Here is a 9820-nt window from a genome sequence, read left to right on the forward strand (position 1 = left end):
AGCCACTGCCTAACTATAATATACAAATTATATTCACCGTGTATATATAATTGCTATTCACTTGTATACATTCTCGCTGGGAGAACGGGGTAATGTGAGACATTGGGTAATGTGAGCCACCCCCTGTATCTAGGCAATGGTACACATTTGTGGTCATGTGACCATTATGTTTTCAAGCCCCTTCCATTTCCCCTTGGCCATGAAGGAGAGAACCTCCTGGTGCTGTGGTAAGCATGTTTTTTTCACAAAAATATTTTTTTTGCATGTAAAAGTACATTTTTTTGCTGTCAACTTAAAGCTAGGGTGGGCGATTTTGGAGAAAACAGCCGTTGAGATTCTGTCGCGTGCTCTCTGGCCCGTCCCTGCCACGCTACCTGCTGTAGCTCCTCCCACCAAACGTCAGTTATGCACGTTCATGTGAATTCAGTTACATTGATAGGAAGACGAAACACCATGTCCGATTCCGAGGTAATTAAACATTAGTGCTGATAGCTACATAAGTACATATATAGCATCAACATCTTACTCACAGACATACCATGTATGTTATCTTAAAATCATTGCAATTGCGCTGGTAGGCCTAAGAAAGGTAGCTGTATCAGCCAAGCAAGATAGCAAACTAATTGCAACTGTAGTTCGTTAGCATAAGCTGCCAGAGCTAGTAACCTGGTCATCAATATATTATATACTGACGTTTTGAAGTCATGAATTGTACTACAATAACGCTAATTTTTTGCATTATAAGAGTGTCCAAGAAGAGAGCCAAGCTGGCTCTGGGGACGATTATGTCCCAGGTCCTAGCAGCACAGGACGTGGGATATGTAGGGTCAGCGGACGTCCTGTTGCTAGAGGCAGGCAGCCTAGGGGCAGAGGCAGGGCCAGAGGAAGGGGACGAGGTCGCGGTAGGAGAGGTCCTGACACGATAGGGCAAGAGGACATGGCCCGTGTGGAAGCAATCAGGATTCAACGAATCACAAATGAGCGGGTATGTTTATTTCATACTTTTAACAAAAAAAAATCAGGCGAGCCAATTGTCAGTATAAATGTGTAATAAGTAATTGTACATTTCCTGGCCAGGTTCGAATCAGAAACCTGAACCTAGAAGCTTCCCACCATCTGCTGGAGCTGTGTTTGGAACGGGAACCATCCCTCATCTTTGACCTCCTGGCCATGTCCATCCCTCATCCCACATCTGACCCACAACAGCCTGGTCCCAGTGACCCACAGCAGCCAGCCTGGTGCATTTGCACCAAATGCAAGGAGATGCCTACGGATATAGAGAGGAAATTCTGTGGACAACTCCTGGACTCCTGTGTCTCCATGATGCCTCACATGGACGCATACATAATGCAGGGGGGGGGGGGTTTGCGGCTGGCCAGGAGGATCTGGAATGATGTCCGTGCTGTGGCTGACCGTCCAGACCCAGGGGAGGACAACAAATAATTTAGGTTTGCCGCCTATAGGCAGTTTGTTGTTTGGCAATACGGAGCACTGGCTCGGGGACACAGGGTCGTCATCCCTAGTTGTTGTGTCTGGAGGATACGGGACAAGTACCCAGACCCACTTGGACAGTATGTTGGCTTCCTCACAAGGAGACTTTAAGCATCATTAAAAAGTGTTTAAAAAATACATGTTCAATTTCCTGTTATTATGACCCATCTTTTCATTGTCGGATACAGCAGACATCTAAATAACTACAGCATATCATGACAACAATGCACATTCAGCAGGTGTAATGCTGGATAAAGGATGAGGGCAGGTGCGGTAAAAAGCTTTTTTATTAAATAATAAAACAATAAGATAATAACTCACACACACAGGAACACCCTGGCCTTCGATGACTACATGCAGCACAAGTGCAAATTCTAAATAAGTATAAAAGCACTACATAACAAAATGCCTTTTTAGCAGAACAATCGTGCAACTGCATTGAAAATATGTCAATTATAAACAAATTGATCATAAAAAACTATATACAAAATCCTATTTTTTTAAATATATTTTATAAGAACCAAGTGTAAATAATACAAAACTGTGAAGGACATTTAGACCTAATAAATCGAATATTTACAAATATCAAAAATCAAAAAGTGAGCAGCGTAATACTGTTCCAAACAGCCCCCAGCAGCCTACAGTCAGCTTCAGTTTAGTTGGTATGGGACCTCCAATCTCTTCTATGGTCTCTTACTGCATTCCTTGCCCTGTTGAAAGAATAAAGTCACTACTTTTCCTAAGTGTTTAATTTCCCTTTACTTGGGATATGTACTGTATCATGTGTAGATAATATGTCAAACAGGTTTCATTCCATACCTACTCCTCTGTGGAATTGGGTTTGCAACAGGTCCTGGGTGGTGGGAGGTGGGATGCTTGCAAGAACCCCATATTGCCGTGGGTCATTTGGCCTTTTTTTTCTGGTCTTTGGCAAACCCTTGTCTGATGTCAGCCGGGCTTCTAGGATAGCACTCTGCAGGTCTGCCATGTATCCGTAGTCCTTCTCCACCTTCACTGTGTATAGACTCCAAGTCTTTGACTTTTTATTGTAGAGCTTGCAGTACCTGACACAGGATGAAATAATGTCTCAATGTATCCACAGCAGTCTTGCAGCTTAGAATATTGTAAATCTGAAATATATATATATGAAAATGATTGAAAACGTACTCTATTGAGCCATCAGCCTTCCTCTTCACCGGTCTGTGAACATGATGGTTATAGTCCAACGCTGCTAAGAGGGTGCGAGCCTTGTAAACAGGTGGGCTAAAGCTGAATCGCTTGCTGGCATACATCAGTATATGATTATGGAAGGATTCCAGCTCAGCGGTTGACCTTACAGAATAAAAGAAACAGATGATTAAGCTATGACCCCACATCTATACACATATAATAGAACTTTAGTGCTCATTTGAAAGTGGCCATGAATACAGCGTTATAGATTTGCTTGGAAGAGCCATTACCATGAATAGTGTTTATAACACCATGTGCCCAGTATTGTGACAAGTGTAAGACAGTGTATAGCAAGCAAGTCAATGGCTTGAGCACTGTATGTCAAATGCCCATAAAGCATGACTTAGCCACTTACAATAACCTTCTTATGAAAACATGTTTACTTACCTGAAACTCAGGAACTTCTCCACATTCTTCAGCCAGTGCTCATCCAGCACTATTTCTGACAGTAACTGAAAGGCCTCAGAATCACTCTGGATCCACTCCTTCTCCCTGTCGGCCGATACGGGGCCATGTTCACAGCAAGATAGTGCCCACTTGTGCTCTCCTTGAACATGGTGGAGAAGACCTGTCCACATATCCTACAGTAAAACAGAACTGCATCATTTCTTATTGTGTTGTTTTTTTTACACAATATGACAATACCTATTTTGTCATTATATAAATGCTAGTGCAAGTTTTTAAAATAAATATAAAATAAAATAACCAGTCAATTTATCAATAAAAACAAAATGTAAGAAATGGTCAGGAATCGCAAAGTGAAATCCAAAACAGAATTTCAACACAATACTTACACCGAACTGATTAGTGTTCTGTGCAGTCTTACAGCAATACCAGAAATGGTTGCATATCTCCTTACTCCAGGTAAGGAGAATTGAACATCCTTTCCGATGGCCTGCCTTGACACGGAATGGAAAAGAACATTTAAATAAAGCTCAGACTTTGTCATCAATGTTGATTTGGCAAATTCTCTGGAACCAGGAACCTGATGTAATCACCATCTGTGTGCTAGACACCTGGCTTATAACTGAATGGCAGGAAATGGCAAGACCTTTACAATTCAGTCATTGTGATCATCATCTCAAATAAGTTGTTTTAACATAAACAACATGAGTAGAAATCAAGTAGGAAAAACTGTGTTGTTTGACTTAGTATTATAACAATCTATTATCAAGGACCAATAACAGAATCGAAGTCAGGAACTTACTGCATTGATTTTTTTACCCAAGTTCTTTGACCCATGCCAGATGTCAAGGGTGTGTCAAACACCAGAGTCCTTGAACCTGCCTTTTGTTGGATCTGCATGGAAGGATGCAAACAGATATATTTTAGACGCAGGCTAAAACATTTTGACAATGATCAATCATGAAATACATAGAGCAATACTTCATCCGTAAAATTATACACATAAATATCTTTGCACTTACTGAAGAGCGCCGAGATCTGTGAATGAGCATCAGTGCAAAACTCTTGTAGGCGAATCTCTTGGTGGAGGGTCTCAAAGGTCCGGATGAAAGCCTCCTTCTCCATGATTACAGAATTCTTCTGGGTCTCCCTCTTATCAATATTGACAATCGATATGATCTCTTTACTGTCGTTGTCCATCGTTGTGTATGTACAGTACTGTGCTGAAAACCCAGGACTATCCATACGACCGTCACCTATGAAAGATGAAAAAAAACAACATTGCAGATATAATAGATAAAAGCCACATTATCTCACTTATCAATGTCAAAGGTGAACATAGTATGAAATTACACATTACACAAAAAGTAAATAAATCAAATGTAGTTTAGCCAGATTGTAATCAGCTGTGTGTAGGACTGTAGGAGTAATATTTGTAGGAGAGGGATTTGCAAACTTACCAAGGGCCACTACACTGTCCTTTGATTTCAGCCGGGTAATAATGGCTGACCTCTTGTCATCCCAGTAGTTCTCGATGGCGTCAACGCAGTAGGCGTCCTGGATTTTAAAGAATGTTCTTCTATGTACTATTCCCAAGTTCATGAATTTGAACAGCAGAGCCACCTTCCCGTAGTTGTTCCCAGAGAGGAGGATGTTCGAGGACAACATGAAGTCACCTGCATGCATGCCATATTTTAGAGTGGGCTGGGAGTTCCACCTCCAGACACTGTGACCCTGATGACATATCTGAAAAATTAAAAAAGACCAACACAGCACAGAACAGTAGCTGTCATTAAATAGATAATAATTAACAAGCATGTGTACACTATGCCCTCAAAGTGAAATATATGATCCTACAGTATGTCTTTATTGCTAACCAAGTACTCACCTATTCCACGACAACTGATGTGCCCCTGGAAGTTATTTTCACTTCAAATGGTCTAAGTGCTCCACATTCAGCATCAGTTACTGGGTCCTTTGTGTTGCACTTGGGGATTGGTACGACGAGATACTGAGCCAGCTGTTTAAGACAGCTATGGTAGACAATGGAAGCTGGTTGTCCAATTATATCTTCCTTGCAGAGGACTTGGGTCTTCTCTGGTAGCGGTGGTATCACTTCTGAGGAATTGTGTCCATCATCAATGTCATGAACAGTCTCCTCCAGACCAACAGCTGGTAATGTGTCCAGCCATTTGCTCTTTTGGAGAGCTCCACCAGTCCTGTGATAACAACATATACAAACGCTACAGAGTTTAGGAATAACATTTGCGTATTGAAATGCCTGAACCACAATACAGATATATCAAACATGCAAGTTGCTGGAGCCATTATGCTAATGTTTTTCGTGTTATTTGGGGAATATGCCGTTTTATGTTTTGACTACTGCGTGGATTAATTTTTCATGGGAAGGCATTTAGGTAATCACCTGGCATGGTGTATGTAATTCGTAGCAGCTAACAGTTTTGTACAGTGTCCTAAGTCATGGGAATTGTTTGCTTTGTATTGAACTGAATTGAATACCTGATATGGCAAATAGACGTAATTGAATTGCATGTTGTAATTTAGTTGCATCATGTGCTACGCTGAGCAAGAACCAGCAATGAATAAACGGGTCACAACACTCAAAGATATTTGATTTATTATACATACCGCACACAGAGATAAGGCACGTAATCGATGTCACTGTCATCACTGCATTCGCTGTCTTCCCCCATCATTTCTTCCTCCTCTGAAGATGACCCATCGTCCATCTCCATTTCTGGGTGCCAACTGTCATCTTCCCAGGTGTTATCGGCCCAGCCAATTCTATGAAGGAGATTTTTTAGAGGGCTAAGTTTAAAAAGTGTATTGCATCAATAATACAGGGATTTGATGGAACATACAAGGGAACACTAGAGCCGAGGACACACTTACGTAGAGTTCCGGATGTCATTAAATTCTTCTTCAGTTATGACTTCAATGTCAGTTACCTGTGAAGAAGTACTACAAATACAAAAACAATAAAATGCAATATTAACATATTGGAGTACTTGAGAAGTCAATAAATGGAGAGGTATTAAGGTTGATTAGTTGATACAGAAGTAACTTTTTCCACTGTTCTTTCTTTACCTTGCATCCATACTTTGAAATGTAGTGGCAGGATTGGTGTCCTCTACATCTTGAGCATCCAAGAAGTCATCGGCTCTGAGAATATAAATAGTGTTATAAAATAAAGATCTTTGAAATTAGTTATTAGGCTATATTGTCTTCTATAAAGGTGGAAGCTGAAAATAAATGTACAATTTCATAATTTGGAAATGTTAATGGAAAACGGTGGTGGGGTAGTGATCACCTGTCTAAGAGGGTCTCTGAATGTATGCTTGAAGCTGGGGGAAGAGGCAGGTTTCTCCTGCGCTTGCATGGTGTGGATGAAGTAGGGGATGTGAGGTTCTCATAACTGCCAAAACAGGTCAAGCACAACAGTGATTGGACAACAAAGAAAAACGTTATCGGAATTAAAAAAATATATATGTTTGTTAAAATAACACAGAAAGCCAGATTACACACAAGGAAACCGTCACTTCAAAGCGATCGCGAAACTGAGCTAGGCTGCTGCTAGCTTGCAACAACGTTATAACAATACATGGAATATCTTATGCTAGACTTCCCTCGCTGTACTTATCTTGGCAGTTGTGTCAAAGTAGCTTTTACACAAACGTGACTCGGACATTATCAACAGTTGAGTTGAGGCCTAGGCCACGTGTTAGCACAAACTCTGTGTTATTCCGACAGGGTTGTTGTGACCATAACTAACCTATAAAACGGACCGGGAAAAGAACCATGGGCCGATGCAAGACATCATACAGAACCGTATTGAAATGGTTACATTACAGAACGGTAATGTAACGGTTATCGTGGCTATGCTTAGTAAAAAACCATACCAGCCGACACTTTACATATTCATCACAATATACCATGGAGAGATAACACAATTCCTTACCTGTCTATAAGAAATGTAGCCATCTCAGCGTCCGCTTTTAAGTTTTTAACTCTCTCCATCGCTCATAAGCCACGCCGATGTTTACTTTGGTTTTATTTCGAGCTCTCTCCGCCTCCCTTTTAGTAGCTGTCCTTTCAACAAGTGTCTTTCCTCTATTTTTCGCTGTCTTAGTGGTGTTAGTTGATGGTATCCGGGGAATGGGAAATTTATGGGCCGTTGATGAAGACATGGCTATTCATTTGTTGTCCGCCGTAGTAGTACAAAACTGTCAGACTGCTAGGCTCGTGAACGCTCACGCAGGGACGCACCAACGTCGTTGCCAAGGTGACGGACAGTCCCACAGCCAATAAGAACGGAGAATCGGAGCCTCGCTCTGATTGGTCAAAGTGTACATGAGCGGTGGCAATTTTTGGGTGCGGCCCACAGAGGCAGGGGAGAGCAAAGTTATGAGCAGATATTCTCCGAGCACTTCACCTACATATAGCTGACTGGCTATTAGGACAGTTTTGCCAAATATTACAGTAAAGAAATTACCCACCCTAGCTTTAAGTAGAGCCTTCAGATTCGACGGTTTGACTTACTCAGTTACCGTCGTGTTTTGTATTTTTTTTTTTCTTTTTTTTTTTATGGGGACAAACATTAACAAATTTCTCCTACAGGGTATTGATAAAGTTCTATCTAGACTATTGAACAGAAAGAAAGACTAGGTCATACTTTACACACTTTACCACAGCATTGGCTTACTGAAGGCCACAGATATATTTTCAGCATTGGACTGAATGCCACATAAATATATAATTATGTTTAACGTTTAAAAGTTCAGGGTATAAAGTTCAAGTATATGCCTCTACTTGTATTGTTTAAGCCAATAGCCTTTTGAGGCAGTGTTTTTTCTGAATATTAGTGTTAAGGGCCAATATTGCTTACTATCACACGTTAGTTTCCATGTCTGCGGACACATTTGTATGCAGTCACATGTAGGGCTGGGCGATAAACCGATTTTATCGATTAACTCGAGTGTGTAGCTCACGTCGATTTGTTTAAATGAAAATCGGTTTTCTCTTCAACATCCGCCAACGCTTCCCGCTCAGCTCCCGTAGTTCGGAATGATCTCAGCCCTCCCCCCGCACAGAGCGCGCATTTACCAAAGTCATGCACAAACAAACATGGCAGCGAGTCGGGAAGAATATGTTCCTAAGAAAGGCACGGTGTCATCCGTTATTTGGAATTGGTTTGTGTTCGCGAGGTCAGATTTAGAGCAGACAACACCCCGCTGCAAAGTCTGTTCGAAGTCTGTTGCTAGCAAAGGCAGCAGTACGACGAATTTACTGCAGCACCTCAGGCAAAAACATCCCGCCGAATGGGAGAAATGTTGCGCGCAGCGGAATGAGGGAGACCGCGGCACCACAAGCACCACACGCACAGCTTCTAAAATACTGTCTTCCCCCATCGTCACACACCGTCACACAAACCTTTGCCAACTGCATAGCAAAGGATATGGTCCCAATGTATCCGGTGGAAAAGCCAGGCTTCATAAATATGCTAAAAGTTTTGGACCCCAACTATGTGCTACCAAGCCGAAGATTTTTCTCAGACGTTGCCTTGCCCCAACTATATAATAGCACAAGACAACGGATCGCAAAGGAGTTGGAGGAGGTGTCCTTTTATTCTGCCACCACAGATTTATGGCCAAGTCGGACGATGCAACCATACATGAGTCTTACTGTGCACTTTATCACCAACGATTGGACTTTGCGAAGCATCTGCCTTCAAACGGCATACTTTCCAGTGGACCACACTGGTGAAATAACAGCCCAGGGGCTTAGAGATGCCCTAAATTCATGGAACCTTGCCAAAGACCGACTCATTTGCCTGACAACTGATAGCGGCAGCAACATGATCAAAGCTCTGAAGGACAATGCATGGCCCAACCTCGAGTGCTTTGGACACAGATTGCACAATGCTATCGGTAAGTCTAAATAATGGCTATGATATTTTTTCCATTCTCAAGACAATAAATGCATCCTGTAATTAATACATTATATCAAGCCTATATTTTGACAAAAAGTGTATTGAAATATTGAAATTCCCTCTGTATGTATCTATCTATTTATCTAATAGCGTTATACATTCTGTGTGTGTGTGTGTGTGTGTGTGTGTGTGTGTGTGTGTGTGTGTGTGTGTGTGTGTGTGAGTGTGTGCCCTTTGTGCATGTACATTCATATTTTGAAGTAATTGTAGCAATACAACAAGTTTGTGAATGTAGTGGTAACACTAAAATGTATTTGATTTATGTATTCATTTACTACAGAGAATAGTGTGAAGGACCCGCGGATAGTTTGTGCTATTGGGGTATGCAAAAAGGCTGTCTCTGCCTTTTCTTACAGCTGGAAAGAAAGAAGAGACATGACTGAAGTACAGGCAGAGCTTGGTCTACCCACTCATCAGCTGATAACGGAGTCCCCGACCAGATGGGGTTCACGTCAAAGGATGATAGAGAGATTTCTCGAACAAGAGAAGGCTCTAGTCCGTGTCCTGGGTTCGGACAAGAAAAGTCGCCATCTTGTGCCCACTTGGCAAGATCTGGATGTGTTGGAGTCGACAAATAAAGCAGTAAAATCCCTCCAAGAATTCACTGATGCACTCTCCGGGGAGTCTTATGTCAGTGTTGCCTACATTAAACCAGTGCTCCATCTGTTCCAAACCAGTCTCCTA

At 41.7% G+C, this 9820-nt stretch overlaps 1 long non-coding RNA gene across 1 annotated transcript; it reads right to left on the reverse strand.

Annotated features, from left to right (window-relative positions):
• Nucleotides 1-1768: 1768 nt before the first annotated feature.
• LOC115553692 (uncharacterized) lies at nt 1769-7709 on the reverse strand. The gene is made up of 13 exons (XR_003978485.1): nt 6458-7709; nt 6235-6309; nt 6040-6108; nt 5776-5931; nt 5015-5345; nt 4587-4872; nt 4149-4382; nt 3929-4020; nt 3516-3620; nt 3109-3302; nt 2659-2823; nt 2311-2555; nt 1769-2201 (listed from the first exon to the last, which is right to left on the reverse strand). It is a non-coding gene; the product is annotated as an uncharacterized LOC115553692 (long non-coding RNA).
• Nucleotides 7710-9820: the final 2111 nt, after the last annotated feature.

Source organism: Gadus morhua, chromosome 11, assembly GCF_902167405.1.
Source record: "Gadus morhua chromosome 11, gadMor3.0, whole genome shotgun sequence".
In the NCBI taxonomy this organism is placed as follows: domain Eukaryota; kingdom Metazoa; phylum Chordata; class Actinopteri; order Gadiformes; family Gadidae; genus Gadus; species Gadus morhua.